The sequence below is a fragment of the Carcharodon carcharias genome, chromosome 4 (genome assembly GCF_017639515.1).
Source record: "Carcharodon carcharias isolate sCarCar2 chromosome 4, sCarCar2.pri, whole genome shotgun sequence".
In the NCBI taxonomy this organism is placed as follows: domain Eukaryota; kingdom Metazoa; phylum Chordata; class Chondrichthyes; order Lamniformes; family Lamnidae; genus Carcharodon; species Carcharodon carcharias.
Window position 1 is genome coordinate 17,919,030 of NC_054470.1, and position 15,627 is coordinate 17,934,656.

Consider the following 15,627-nt stretch of genomic DNA (forward strand, 5'->3'; position numbering starts at 1 on the left):
AGTTAAAGAAGATATACAAACCAGTGTTTGGCTTGTCCGTGGTGCGTAGATGGGAAAATGTTGCGGCCATTAAGTTGGGTGATTCCAGTCGAGCTGACTTTGGCAGTTTAGCAGTTGGTTTGGAGATACTTGGTTCTGCAGGTTAGCTGAAGAAGCTGTCCTATTTCCTTTTTTGATTGTGGCTTTGCTGACTCCCCACCCCCTCCCCCCCACCCCCAGCAACAGAGAGTAGAGAGCCTTTGCCTACAAATTGCAAATGGGTGCCTAGTTGATCATCTTTTTCTGCTGTGACTCTCACTAGCACTACAGAACTAGAAAGCATAGGTCAGGTCTGCAGCAACCTTTTTAACCCCTTTCCTTCTATGTTCCTGGAAGGGAAAAAACAAACATGTCTTTCTCCCAGAGATAAAAACAAAAAAACTGCGGATGCTGGAAATCCAAAACAAAAACAGAATTACCTGGAAAAACTCAGCAGGTCTGGCAGCATCGGCGGAGAAGAAAAGAGTTGACGTTTCGAGTCCTCATGACCCTTCGACAGAACTTGCGTTCGAGTCCAAGAAAGAGTTGAAATATTTCAACTCTTTCTTGGACTCGAACGCAAGTTCTGTCGAAGGGTCATGAGGACTCGAAACGTCAACTCTTTTCTTCTCCGCCGATGCTGCCAGACCTGCTGAGTTTTTCCAGGTAATTCTGTTTTTGTTTTGTTCTTTCTCCCAGAGTCTGTTTTGTTCCAGCTTCGATCATTTCCACATTCTGAGATGTAACTCAACAGGAGATGGTGTCTGCTGAGTTGTGGTAATCTGTCTCCATTGTTTCCGCAACCACAGGAGATTAAAGTTCTGTCTTTTGCATTTAATTTCTTCCTTTCAAGTGTCTCTGTGAAGTAGGCCTTGACACCTTTTGAGGTGTGACATCCATGTTCTCTCTGGACTAGTCAGTCAAGTATAATCCACATAGGAATTTTCCAGAATGTGGTTACTTTAAATTCTCAGCCATCTTTTATTCAGTGTCTTTGCTTGAATGTCTTTTTAAAAAAAAAAAATGTCTTCCTTAAGTTGAATATGCCCACAAATAATTTGGGACTGTAATCCACTGCCGTGACACTTAGTATAATGCTTGCAGCAAGAAGACATTGACCACATTAATGCATTGCGCTGTTTAATAGTTAAGCGAGGGAATTCCTGAGCATGGAATCAAAGTGGTTGAAGGCCTGGTTCCCAATAGTGGGGTGAATGGAGGTAGGTAGTGGTAGGGGTTGCGTGGGGAGAATGTAAATGAACATAGTTTTTGATGGAAGTTGTGCTGATATGGAGAATACCGATGTGTTGGGGGTTGGTGGGGTCAAGGCAGTGGTGGGGTTCAAAAGCAAGGATGCTAATTTTTAATTTGAGGCACCAGAGCTGATGTAGAACAGCAAGATCAGGGATTTTTGGGCGAGTAGGACTTAGATACAAGCAGCAAAGTTTTGGCTCAGTTTAAGTTTGTGGAGGGTGGAGGATCAGAGACCAACCAAAAGAATATTGGAATACTTGAGTCTGGAGGCTACAAAGATATAGAAGCAGGTTTCAGTGGCAGATGGGCTGAGGTTGGGACAGAGGCAGAAAGTGATCTGCAGGTGGAATGAAGCATTCTTGGTGACAGAGAGGTTAAGGATTGCAAGCTCGGCCCAAATTCAGATGGGATGCCAAGTTGATCCTATGTCTGCAGAGAGTGTCATCAAAGGTCAGCATGTGAGGTATTCAGGGATAGATTCTGATGTAATCCCCGGGTTTGGCAGTCCAAGATAAACTTAATTATTTTGGGCTTCAAAATTATAAGACCGGCCACTTACCAAAATATTTTGCTACAAGTATTACCCTGATATTTTATATGCATCATATATTTGAAGCCTAAATTTTCGTTTTAAATATGCAGCAATGTTAGGTTGTTACTGAGCCAACAGATACTAAAAAGCAAACTTGTAAAAGCTGCTGTAGCTAATGTACGTTACACCTGCATATTTGTTAACGGACAGGCTAGAACATTGTGCTGATAATCATATAGATATTTAGAAAAGTGGGTGCCTCAGAATTTTATTCCTTTTGTCTAGCTCTCTTGAGTTGATATTTCTTAGAGAAATGGGAGTCTTGGTCAAAAAGGTGGTTAGAGGGCAAAGGGTTAAGTAATCAACACAATTGCGGTCATTATCCTGTCAGCTTGATTCTGATGATGCTTTTCTTATCACATTGTAGTCAAATGAAGCTGAAATGTGCTTTATTGCCTTTTTAACCACACTAAATTATAATAGAGCCTATGAGCTTGCAGTTGGCCGATGGCCAACAGAAGAAAAATCTATGAATGGTTTAATTGTGGAGCAAATCATTTGTTTATAAAGAGGAGGTCCAATTTGTTAGCCAAATGTTCAAAATGGGGGTGAGAAGGAGAAAGAAATTTGACGTGGTTGAGGTGGAATTGCAGTGGCAGTTCCTTATCCCTGTTAAGCTGCCTCTTCTCCCCGCACCCCAGTCAAAACAGGAGGCAAAATGCATTTTTAACGAGTAAAGGCAGATCGCTGCTGAGCACAGTAAGTGCTTTCAGGAGAACAAAGGGCGGGGGGATGGGCAATGGCAGAGTACCTTCGTAGGCTGACAGAAACTTGACAAGGCAAGCTGCTTCTAGCTATTGGGCACCAGTTGTTGGCAGAGTAGGTTTACATCCACTGTGGACAGGGTGGGGGAGGGGCCTAGAAAAGCACTCCAATAAATCAAAGTAAATCCTTTTGAGTTGTGATTTGAACTTTTTGGAGGGGGGGGAAATTATATGCTGTAAATCTGCCATTGTTTCGGCACCCTAATTAATTAGTGACCCGTGTTAATGGGCAGCTAGAATCTGAAGCGATTTAATTTGCCGTGCTTGACATTTTGTGAATAGCTGTTGGACCAGGCTGTGATGTATGCCATGTGATCAGGTGGACATTTCCTAATATTGGCGATGATACGTGAGGTCATTAAAAATGAACTGTAAATTCTGAAATGGTATAAATGTGCATCAAAATCTTAAATGTACAGGCACATTGAATACTTGAGTTTTACGTCAATGTAATTCCTTTTTATTTACTGATTCAGCGGGGTGGTGGAATCCAAAGACATTTCAGAAGCTGGAATGTAGTAATGCATTTCCTGCTAGGGATTGCTAACATCATTTCTTGCTGTAAGCTTCCTCCTGTTTTATTAGTGCCTCTGAAGCTTTGCATTTTATAATTGGTTGCACTAAGCATACACAGCCATAAATCAGTGGCTTAATTACCATATGCAAGCATTAATTTGTATTGTGAATCACTGCTGAGCATTTTGCAATACTCAAACTACTGGTACATTGCTCTCTCTTTGATGGTTTTATGGTTAATTGGAATGAAATGTTTTTTTCCAGAGGTAAAGCCTCATCAATATTACACTGTACTATTGTTGATGTTGCAAATCAATGTGGTGTCTATCTAAGCTGTATTATACAATTTGAATGCTACATGTGTGAACAATACTCCTTTTGACATGACCTTCAATATTGTGTGGAATTTTATTTGTTGTTCTGTTTTATGTTTGCACCAAGACTGTTGTCAATTCAGCAGAATGACACTAAATTAAACTGTGCAGATGACACTTGATTGTTAGATCTGTTTCTACCATTAAATAGAAAAGCTGAGGTGAATATACAATGAAGCTTTGCACTTTGCATTGAGAAACCCAATCTTATCCATCTTCTTGCCGGCTCTAGTATTCATTAAAAGACCTGGGCCTAGAAAGTCCGGGGCCAGAGAAGGCAGAAGAGCTGATTTTCACGTGGGAGGGTCCCAGGGGTGGAATCCAGCAATGATGAGATGCTGCCCCATTTGATGTGGCCTGTTGAATTTTAGTGAAGGGGATATGGGCAGATTTCCCAACCACATGTTAAGGATGTAGGTTGGGAAGTTCTTAAGCTTTGGTATGCCACAGCTGAGAGCTGATGTGTGTCCCTTTTGAGGTCTTTAAATTGGCCCCTATCCTTTGCTAAAATAAGGTGATTGATCCCAGTGGTGATCGATTGTCTTATTCTGAAGAGACAAAGGCCCCACTGAGAACAAGAATGTTTCTTCTTTTTAGATGTTTGATTTTATTTTGGCCCAGAAGGGTCTGGGAGGCATTTCATGCGGTGCAGCTGTAGGACACATCACCTTTTGGCAGAAGTATTGGGGCAAGATGGTCATTTTAGCTCTGAAAATGACCCCATCCTTGGGAGGTGGATGGAGCCTCCAGTTTTGAGTTAGGCAGAACTGGGGTTTTGCATCACCAGAATTTTACCTATGGTGTTACCCTCAAGAATTGTGAGGCCATGTCTCTGTAAAATAAACTCGTCCACCCTAGGTTTTAGGTGGCTGATGAATTGTACATTTTGTGTCCTTGCTGGTGATAACTGTCATTTACTGAAGCAGTTCAGATGACCCTATGTTTTGTGATTTTTATTTTAGCTTTGGTTATGATCTATACCTAACTACAAACTCGTAGTTTAAAAAAAAACAAACTGAACTGTTGCTTTGCATATCCTGTTTTTTATATCTGCAAATCTTCATCTCCGGACATTTCCAGAGTGAGTTAAATTACTGTTGTTATAACACCTATTAAACACACTAACTGAATGCTATGCATTTTTACATCTGCAAAAACGCATGGCTCTTTAACCTGTTTTTTTATAAACTTATATTCTCCTCCCACACCCCCACCACAAATACCTACTGAGTGGAGTTACACAGGATGGGGCTGAACCTAACACTTACATGAAAAGTCACTTCTATTTTGTGTTTTTGCTGAATGCAGATCTTCACTGCTGCCTGAAGTAAAAGAACTAGGAAGTTATAAGATCAGGAAGAGTGGGTTTAATAGTTTTTCCACCCTTTGAAGCTGAAACAGGATGGCAGCATTTTCTGTATCTAAATTCCCATTGTAGGAGTATGATTCAATTCTAAACAACACTAATCCTCCTGGACCTCCCCACCCCTATCCCGTCAAATACCGTATTGACTCAGCACAACCATTAAGAACAGTATTAAGCAGCATTAGTCACAAAATGGGCTGTGATATGTTGCAAGACCTGTTCTGGAAGACTGTCATGATCAAATATGATAATTAGACGTTTCACTGCACTTAAAATTTCCTCAGCCTATACCAATGATTGATGTTAAGGAATATTTAGTTAAAATTGGGAACAAGAATAAGGTATTTTTTGTTGTTCAAAAGGCAGTGGTGTCATAAGGGGCCATAGTGATTAGATTGTAATATAACAAACAAGGGTTTTTGTTTTTTTACATTATTGAGCTCTGGACCTCTTGTTGGATTTTCTCTGTGTTTTAAGGAAGTGTTAATATTTAAAAAGCTTTGGTTGTTTAAGTGCAAGCATACTTGTGAAATCAGGAAAAATTGCAGATTTGAATAAGAGGAACTCCTTCTAGCCTCAGTGGGGTTTATAGGAGCCTTGTTCTATTCAGCCATATAGATCAAGGAAGTCTCAGGTTCCCTCTCTGGTCTATGGTGAATTAACTGATTTAAGCTGGGATGGTGGTTCAAAGGGCAGGGGTATTTTCACAGTTTCCCTCAAAGTTCCTCGACTAAGGAGCGGGGAAATCACTGAAGGCCCCTGCTTCTGACAGCAATAAATTGATGCTATGCAACTCTACTCCCACTCCCCAAACCCACCAATGAGAATAAGTTTATGGACATCATATGTGGACCAGGTTCAACAGTGGTGCCCTCCTGTTGAAATAGCCTGCTGGTGCTAACTATCTGGAGTTGCAAATGAAGAATGGTACTTGAGAAGCGTAGAACTGTAATCCTGTGTGAGTTTGTTTCCGTGGAGGAGGGGAGAAAATTAGTGTGGGGTAGAGGAACTCCCATTTTCTGCGGACTATCTTTCAGGACAATCACTTTGTTTTTCATCCGGAATAAGCTATATTTACAGTGCGTGTTGGTTTTTAAATGTGCACTTTCGTTCCACACTCTAGTGTTGGGTGACATTTATATTAGTTCCTTTTGTGGCATGAGTGAATCATTTGCTTTGCTGCATCTTCATTGCTTAAAGGAAACATAAAACTCGTTGGACTAATTGTGCTGAGTACAGTTGCCATGAAAGGCATTATTGTTCTGGATTCATTCCTTTCTTGACTGTGAGCATTGCTTAAAGATTTTATGCAGAACCCATGCTCATTTAGGAGACTGAGGAAGAAAAAAAAAATTGGTTTGCACTTACTGGCTGTGCATGCATAATAGGAAGAATTGAGCTTATTGTGTGGTGCTTGTGGTTGTAAATCCTTGTGATGAGCAGCATTTGCTTTCTCAGCTTACCCACAACGTCTGTGACTAATTGAGTGAATGTGAAGATTGCATCCATATGTTAATTACAGATACCAGAACCTTCTACTAGACGAGGACTAAACAACACTGTCGGCCACATTTTTACCCCTATTTGAATATTTGTTTTCTGCAATCCTAATTTAATGCTTCTTTCTATTGAGCAGATTGGATCTATAGACCATAATTTCCCTCTATGGAGGGGGTGGGGAGGAGTTAAAATTTCTCTTTTAATGAAAAATGGTAGATTGCCTATTTTTACGACAATTAATGACCTGCTAATGAAAATTGGGACAGCATTACTTTGTGTATTTTTGAGAATGTGGTTGATAATTACAAAGAAAAATTGTATTGTTTTTCTGTTAAAAGGAAAAAAATCACACCCTTATATGTAAACTGTTCGGGTTTGTTTTTGAAAATGATTCTTTAGCTACATGCCTTGGAAAATAATGCACTCCATTTTTTATTGTCCTTTCCTTTAATCCTCACCCTTTGGTTACAGTTATGCTTTTCTATGTACAACATTCCAGGCCTCTTAAAATCTCTGCATGTCTAATGCTGACTGATGCCATTGACCTTGTAAATCTCCTGCAAAGAATTAAAATCAGGAGGTAACTGTGCAGGGAAAGTGTTGCAGTACAGGTCATTAGAGCTGTATTAGCACTAGGATTTAAGGGAGGGAGAAAACTCACAATAGTGTGTGTCCTGCTGGGAATTACCGCTGGTCTACTCAGTGACAGTAATAGATTTCCAGAGGTTTTGGCGATATTGTATTCAGTAGTTTACATTGGGCCACTTAAAGTGGTCTGGAAGAGCATTGGTAGATTTGGAGGCTATTAATAAAAAATCCATCTGCATTTGAACTGATTGTTCACAGCATGAGGATGGGACAAACATGTAACAAACCACTCTGTCTTTATACCAGTTTGTTGTGTTCTTGAGACTAATAGTGTTTTTATGTATTAGATATGAATACATACCTGAGATAAAATTATCCCAAGCATATTAAATAATAAAACTCTGGAGCTGGAAGGCATCTGAGTTTCTGAATACTCATTGCAGATTCTACTATATTAATATATGAAGGATTGCACCTTGATATGACTCAGATTGTTTTGCAATGTTTTGGGTCAGCACCCTTAACCGCCATGTGCTGAAATTAGCTCCGTAAGGAATTTTTAATTTTGACAGAACTGGGTGCTATTATGAAAGAGGTGTGAAGATGGGAAGAAGTAGGACAGATGTTTTTAAAAGTATCCAGCCCCTAAATGCTTTATAGAATGGCAAGATAAAATTAATTCCAGAGTTCTTAATTTTCTAAATGTTACAGTGATTGCCACAGTGCTTTTGAAAAGGTGGAGGCTATAGACTTTGTAGTTGGTGCCAGTTTCTTTCATGGAATAGTTTCATGGAAAAGGCTGGAGGAAATGCTTTACATCCATGGCTGAATCAGCCTGACAAGCTCTCACACCGCCCCCTCCTCTTATTAATATTCCTTTTGATGTGCGCTTGTAAAACAGAGGATTGCCTGTTAATCTGCTGGATCTCTGGAGCTTTTGGCACTTGCCCATAATTGATGTGTTCACATGACTGCTGTTGGAGTACTAATGATTAGATTGGTGGCAGTACTGTAATGTCCTTTAGTTAAATTAGTGTTGGCTTTTTAAAAAAAAATTATTGTACAGAAGCGTTGCTAGTAGACTGGAGTAATTACAGAATGCCCAAACACTTTTCTAACAATTGGAACAAAAGAAAGAACGCACATTACTCAATCAATAAAGGCATTGGAGGATAGTGTCCATTTTTACTTATCAGGATCACTAAAGCATACAAAAGGATTTGGTTGGAAATAGGTGGCACAATTATTTTTGGAATGCTCCTGCAGTTAGTTTCAAAAGCCTTGCATCTTTTAAAACTCCTATTGTGCAACACAGGTTGGTGATCATTAAAATATTTTATACCACAATGCACCATAAATTGAAAAATCAAGCACTTTGCGTTACAAGCATTATAACTTATGGCTAAGAACCTTTTGAAAAGACTTGGACTCTCTGTAACAGTTGGGTGCAGTTTTAGTTAGGTGTGAATCTCTGCAGAGTGGACAACCTAATCTGTTGGCTCTCACTTTTTCTCTCTCTCCCTTTGCTCTGGTTTCTGTAATGAATTGTCAGAATTTTGATCAGTACACAGTAACACCTGGGAATAATCACTTTAGAGTAACACAGTGGAAAGCAGAAAGTCTGAGTCTGACATTCCTTCCCCTGCTTTAACAGACTGCCACATCCAGCTATTAAGATTTGTGCACCTAGTGCTTTGTATATGGCTGATCCCTGCTTTCAACGTGCTCCTCTGCCACAAGAAAAGACTGCCATGTGCCTTTAATTGCTTTCACAATAGGATGGTTATGAGAGCAATATATGGGAGTGGGGGTAGGAAGGAACACTGTAAATTGATCCTCTCAAAGGAAAATACATTTTAAAATAAAATAGGGATTTTCTTGCATTTAGTGTGCTATGTTATTTTCTGTGAGAGTTTTTAAAGACTGGGGTTGCTCAGTGAAACAGATGGTATCAGAGTGTTGCCTAATGGAAATTGCCTCATCAGTGGCGCATTGTTAGTCTTTTTACACTGAATAAGGTTTTTGTGTCTCTTGTTTTTATTCTCATTCAGTTTGAATTTTGCCCACGCATAGGGTAAAAAAAAAATATACCCTGTAAGGTGCTCTACAGGAGCTACATTTGATAACAGTATTTTGCTTGTGGTAAGATTTGAATTGGGCTTTCAATAAACAACAAGGAAGGTTTCATTTAAAGAATGTGTCTTTCAGTATTAAAATGTTCATTGTCTTTCCCTGGAGCTTTATGGCCAGGTTTATACGGTCCAACTGCGGCATGTCTGCCCACCCACCCGCCAGTGGATGCGGCGAGCCATTTAAAACTCCGTTCAGTTCGGCAGGACTGTAATATTCCACCAGGTGGGAAGGCCTGTAAAATCCTGGCCTATGTGTTCTGGCAGATCTTGCTTTGTTGGGGAGGAAAGACCCTATCCTGATATCAGAGTTTTTTATAATGTACAGGGTTGGTATAATGAGAATGTGATACCTTTGCCGATCAGTAGTTCTATTACTGTGGTCCACACGAATTGGATTGCAGGGGCATGCATGTGCTTTCACTGAGCGGTTACCTGCTACAGCCCCGACTCTCAGAAGCTTCCTTTTTTTAATTTGTTCACGGGATGTGGGCATCACTGGCAAAGCCAGCGTTTATTGCCCATTCCTAATTGCCCTTTGAAGGTGGCGATGAGTGCTTTGAGCTGCTTCTGTCCACATGGTGTAGATACACCCAAAGTACTGTTAGGGAGAGAGTTCCAGGATTTTTGACTCTTTTGCTTTGAAGAAACTGTGATATTGTTCCAAGTCAGGATGGTGTATAGCTTGGAGAGGAACTTGTAGGTGGTGTTCCCATGTACCAGCTGCCCTTGTCCTTCTAGGCGCTGGAGGGTGCGCGTTTGGAAGCTGCTGTTGAAGGAGCCTTGGTGAGTTGCTGCAGTGCGTCTTGTAGATGCACACTGCTCCCAGTATGCATTGGTGTGGAGGCAGGCTGACCAACCATCCCCAATTTCACAGCATAGTCCCGTTGTCATCCTGAGTCGCAGACTGTTTGCTTAGGGGATGTTGTTTGTCCTATATTTTTGACGTTTGGTTTTTGCATATACGTAGTACACACCTGCGGATGCACACTGAGCTCTCCTTCCTGTAGCCTGCTTTCATAGGTTCACCAGCAAACCCTTACCCCAGGCCCCCCTGCCAAAGTGAATGTTTAATGTTGTGGATGGGGTGGCAGTCAAGCGGGCTGCTTTGTCCTGGATGGTGTCAAGCTTCTTGAGTATTGTGGGAGCTGCATTCATCCAGCCAAGTGGAAAGTTTTCCATCGCACTCCTGACTTGTAACTGGTGGACACAAGTTACTCACCGCAGGATTCCTAGGTTCTGACCTGCTCTTGTAGCCACAGTATTTATATGCCGAGTTCAGTTAAGTTTCTGGTCAATGGTAACCTGCAGAATGTTGACAGTGGGGGATTCAGTGATGCTAATGCCATTGAACATTAAGGAGGGGTCGTTAGATTCTCTCTTGTTGGAGATGGTCATTGCCTGGCACTTGTGTGGCACAAATGTTACTTGCCCCTTGTCAGCCCAAACCTGAATGATGTCCAGGTCTTGCTGCATTTGGACATGGACTGCTTCAGTATCTGAGGAGTTGTGAATGGTGCTGAACATTGTGCAATCATCAGCGAACATCCCCACTCCTGACCTTATGATGGAAGGAAGGTCATTGTTGAAGCAGCTGAAGATGGTTGGGCCAAGGACACTACCCTGAGGAACTCCTTTAGTGATGTCCTAGGAATGAGCTGATTGACCTCCAACAGCCATAACCAGCTTCCTTTGCACCAGGTATGACTCTAACCAGTGGAGAGCTTTGCCCCTGATTACTTTGAGATCAGTTTTTCTAGGACTCCTTAATACCACACTTGGTCAATTGCTGCCTGGATGTCGAGGTCAGTCACTGTCACCTCACTTCTTGCTGGTGGGGCACTTCATTTGGAGGAGGAACGCAATTCCGGCGAGTTGGCCTTTTACTCTGCATTCATGACATGCAAATATGGTTCCCGTCATAGATCAGCAGGAAACTCAGCCTGTCCTTAACCCACCATTAAACTTGGGAGAACAAAATTCCCAACCAATTTCCTGCAGGTGGGAAACTGACTTTTTCCACCTTGCCAAATTTAGTAACCCCACCCGTCATGATTCCCATCGCTGGCAGGCTAGGATAATTCCACCTGTTGGCAGATCTTTTAATAGGATGAGACAGTGCTCTTCCTGAGGTGGTATTTCATGATATATCAAAATCTATTATAATCGCATAGGCTTCATTTTTCTTTTGTTTGATGTAAAATGCAATGAATGTGATAGATCAGTGAAAGAGGATCAGAGGCACTGTAGTGTGATTTCCCCAGCAAGTTTTAACAATCTTCACCCAGGTGCAGAAACTTTCCATGTGGCTAATGGTCAAAGCCACGCTGCAGGTTAACTATTGATGCATTGTGATGCCGTCCTTTTAGTTGACTTTTGTAAATCATCTTAAAGCATCAAAATGGTTTGGGGGCATTTAGCGGTGCTTGGCTTCACATCCTGCACAATTTGGTCTCTTTGATGCAACTGGTACCAGCACATCCCAGTAAATTGGTCTTGTCTGCACATTCATCCTCTGGCTTGTTTGGACATATACGGGGAGCCATCAAACTCTCAAATGATCAAGGATCAGAAACAGCTCGTGCTTTAGGAGTTCATTATTACAACATAAGAGTTTTGGTGCAGTCCTCCAGAAGGAAATCAAAGGAGTGCTGCAAATTAAATATGCTGAATATGTTTGTTTAGAATTGTTCAGTGAACTTTCTTTTCCCCTCCAAAGTATAACGTGGGCGAGATTTTAACTCGCCCAAACCCAACCACTTGCACGGTTAAAATCGGCCCTGTGATGTCAACTCCTGATGTGAAATTAATACCCTTCCCCGTGCCGGATTTGGTGCTGGGATGGCATTTAATCAAGTCGGAGGGGTTATTTTCATTCATTCATTCATTCATGGGACGTGGGCTTTGCTGGCTGGGCCAGCATTTATTGCCCATTCCTAACTGCCCTTGCGAAGGTAGTGGTGAGGTTCCTTCTTGAACCGCTGCAGTCCATGTGGTGTAGGCACACCCACAGTGCTGTTAGGGAGGGAGTTCCAGGACTTTGACCCAGCGACAGTGATATATTTCCAAGTCAGCATGATAAGTGGCTTGGAGGGGAACTTGCAGGTGGTGGTGTTCCCATCTATCTGCTGTCATTGTCCTTCTAGATGGTAGCGGTTATGGGTTTGGAAGGTGCTGTCGAAGGAGGCTTGGTGAGTTCCTGTAGTGCACCTTGTAAATGGTACACACTGCTGCCACAGTTCGTCGGTGGTAGAGGGATTGAATGTTTGTGGACTGTGTGCTGATCAAGCGGCTGATTTGTCCTGGACTGTGTCAAGCTTCTTGAGTGTTGTTGAAGCTGTACTCATCCAGGTAAATGGAGAATATTCCGTCACACTCCTGACTTGTGCCTTGTAAGATGGTGGACAGGCTTTGTGGAGTCAGGAGGTGAGCTACTCGCCGCAGGATTCCCAGCCCTGGCCTGCTTTTGTATTCACAGTACTTAAATGGCTAGTCCAGTTCAGTTTCTGGTCAATGGTAACTCCCAAGATGTTGATAGTGGGGGATTCAGTGATGGTAATGCCATTGAACAACAAGGGCGATGGTTGGATCCTCTCTTGTTGGAGATGGTCATTAGCTGGCATTTGTGTGGCGCGAATGTTAATTGCCACTTATCAGCCCAAGCCTGGATATTGTCCAGGTTTTGCTGCATTTGGACATGGGCTGCTTCAGTATCTGAGGAGTCGTGAATAGTGCTGAACATTCTACAATCATCAGTGAATATCCTCACTTCTGACCTTATGATGGAAGGAGGGTCTTTGATAAATCAACTGAAAATGGTTGGGCTGTGATCAATACCCTGAGGAACTCCTGTAGTGATGTCCTGGAGCTGAGATGATTGACCTCCAACCACCACAACCACCTTCCCTTGTGCTAGGTATGACTCCAACTGTGGAGAGTTTTCCCCCAATTCTCATTGACACCAGTTTTGCTAGGGTTCCTTGATGCCACACTCGGTCAGCTGTACTGGAACAGCTTGGCTAGGGACGTGGCAAGTTCTGGGGCACAAGTCTTCAGTACTATTGCTGGTATATTGTCTGGGTTCATAGCCTTTGCAGTATCCAGTGCCTTCAGCCGTTTCTTGATTTCACATGGAGTGAATTGAATTGGCTGGAGACTGTCATCTGTGATGCTGGGGACCGCTAGAGGAGACCGAGATGCATCACCCGCTCAGCACTCCTAGATGAAGATTGTTGCAAATGCTTCAGCCTTGTCTTTTGCACTGCTGTGCTGGGCTCCCCCGTCATTGACTTGTGGAGCTCCTCCTCCAGTGAAGTTGCTTAATTGTCTAGCACCATTCGCGACTGGAGGTGGCAGGACTGCAGAGCTTAGATCTGATCCTTTGGTTGTGGGATTACTTAGCCCTGTCTATCGCTTGCTGCTTATGCTGTTTGACACACAAGTAGTCCTGTGTTATAGATTCACCAGGTTGACACCTCATTTTTATGTATGCCTGGTGCTGCTCCTGACATGCCCTCCTGCACTCTTCATTAAACCAGGGTTGATCCCCTGGCTTGATGGTAATGGTAGAGTGGGGGATATGCCGGGCCATGAGGTTACAGATTATGGTTGAGTACAATCTGCTGCTGCTGATGGTCCACAGAGCCTCATGGTTGCCCGGTCTTGAATTGCTAGATCTGTTCGAAATCTATTCCATTTAGCACTGTGGTAGTGCCACACAACACAATGGAGGGTATCCTCAATGTGAAATCGGGACTTAGTCTCCACAATAACTGTGCAGTGGTCACTCCTACCAATAATGTCGTGGACAGATGCTGCTTTGGCAGGCAGGTTGGTGAGGATGAGGTCAAGTATGGTTTTCCTTCTCAAAAACAGAATTACCTGGAAAAACTCAGCAGGTCTGGCAGCATCGGCGGAGAAGAAAAGAGTTGACGTTTCGAGTCCTCATGACCCTTCGACAGATTTTCCTTCTTGTTGGTTCCTGCCAGACCCAGTCTAGCAGCTATGTCCTTTAGGACTCGGCCAGGTTGGTCTGTAATGGTGCTACCAAGCCACTCCTTGGTGATGGACAAGTCCCCCACTCAGAGTGCATTCTGTGCCTTTGCCACCCTCAGTTTCCTCCAAGTGGTGTTCAACATGGAGGAGCACTGATTCATCAGCTGAGGGGGGATGGTACGTGGTAATCAGCAGAAGGTTTCCTTGCTCATAAAAACATAAAATGCTGGAAAAGCTCAGCAGGTCTGACAGCATCGTTGGTGAGAGAGAGAGTGTTAACGTTTCAAGTCTGGAGCTCTGAAGAAGAGCCATGTGGACTCGGAACATTAACTCTTTTGTTCCTCAATTCACAAACGCTGCCACACCTGCTGAGTTTTTCTGGCATTTTCTATTGATATTTCAGATTTCCAGCCTCTGCAGTATTTTGCTTTTGCTTGCCCATATTTGACCTGACCCATGAGACTACAAAAACAGTCCAGGGTTGATGTTGAGGACGCTCAGGGCAACTCCTTTCCGACTGTATACCACTGTGCTACCATCTCTGCTGGGTCTGCCCTGCCGGTGGGACAGGACATACCCAGGGATGGTGATGGTGGTGTCCGGGACACTACCTGTAAGATATAATTCCGTGAGTATTACTATGTCAGGCTGTTGCTTGACTAGTCTGTGAGACAGACTAGTCCCAATTTTGGCGCAAGCCCCCAAATGTTAATAAGGAGCACTTTGCAGGGTCGATGGGGCTGAGATTGCTGTTGTTGCTTCTGGTATCTAGCTCAATGCCGGGTGGTCTGTCTGGTTTCGTTCTATATTGACTTGGGTGGTGGGTGGTCACCCCACTGCCTGCCTACCTCCACCCTGATTAACTCCAGGAAGTATGCCCACAGGCATTCCCCCTGCCAACTCTGCACCCCCCCCCCTCCAACCCCCCAGCCATTGTAGCCCTTAAGAGAGCAATTAATACCCACTTTTTTGTCTTATCCTGTGGTGGGGCAGTGCTCGCCATGTGGAGAGAACAAGCAAACCTGTGTGGGGTTGCTTGCGGGCTCCTGGGGGTGGGAGAGGGCAGGAGAGGTGTGCAGGTACCTCCGTTCAAAGGCACTCAATGCCTGGTTGAGGGACACTGCATCGGGAAGGGGTGGCCTGTTGAGAGACTGCCCTGTCTCCCCTGCCATCCCCCTGTCCTGGGATCCAGTGATGATACTAGGCCTTGGGTGGGTGTCAGACCAGCAACATCCACTACCCACTGCTTTCCACCACCACCGCCCCCCCCAACTCCTCAGTTCAGCATGGGGTCTTTGATCCTGGGGAAGGCCCACTGCTGCCCAATTAGGTGCCTGAGTGGCACTTAATTTGGTAGCCTTGCCTAAAAGGACTGTTGCTGGCTCACCAGCTGGTGGGTGAGACCCCCTGTTGCCTCCATTACATACTGCCCAATATTAATTTCCACAAGTGCAACCTTCTCTGGGGTGATTAATGTTTTGCACTTGCTCATTAGAGTGTGACGTTTTTATTTCGTACCTTTTTTCTTTTT

The 15,627-nt window shown here is 43.3% G+C and overlaps 1 protein-coding gene across 6 annotated transcripts in view; it reads left to right on the plus strand.

Annotated features, from left to right (window-relative positions):
* The window catches only part of znf608 (zinc finger protein 608), a 100,269-nt gene that overhangs the window by 14,389 nt on the left and 70,253 nt on the right, over nt 1-15,627 (plus strand). The gene's annotated exons all lie outside the window — the stretch shown is intronic.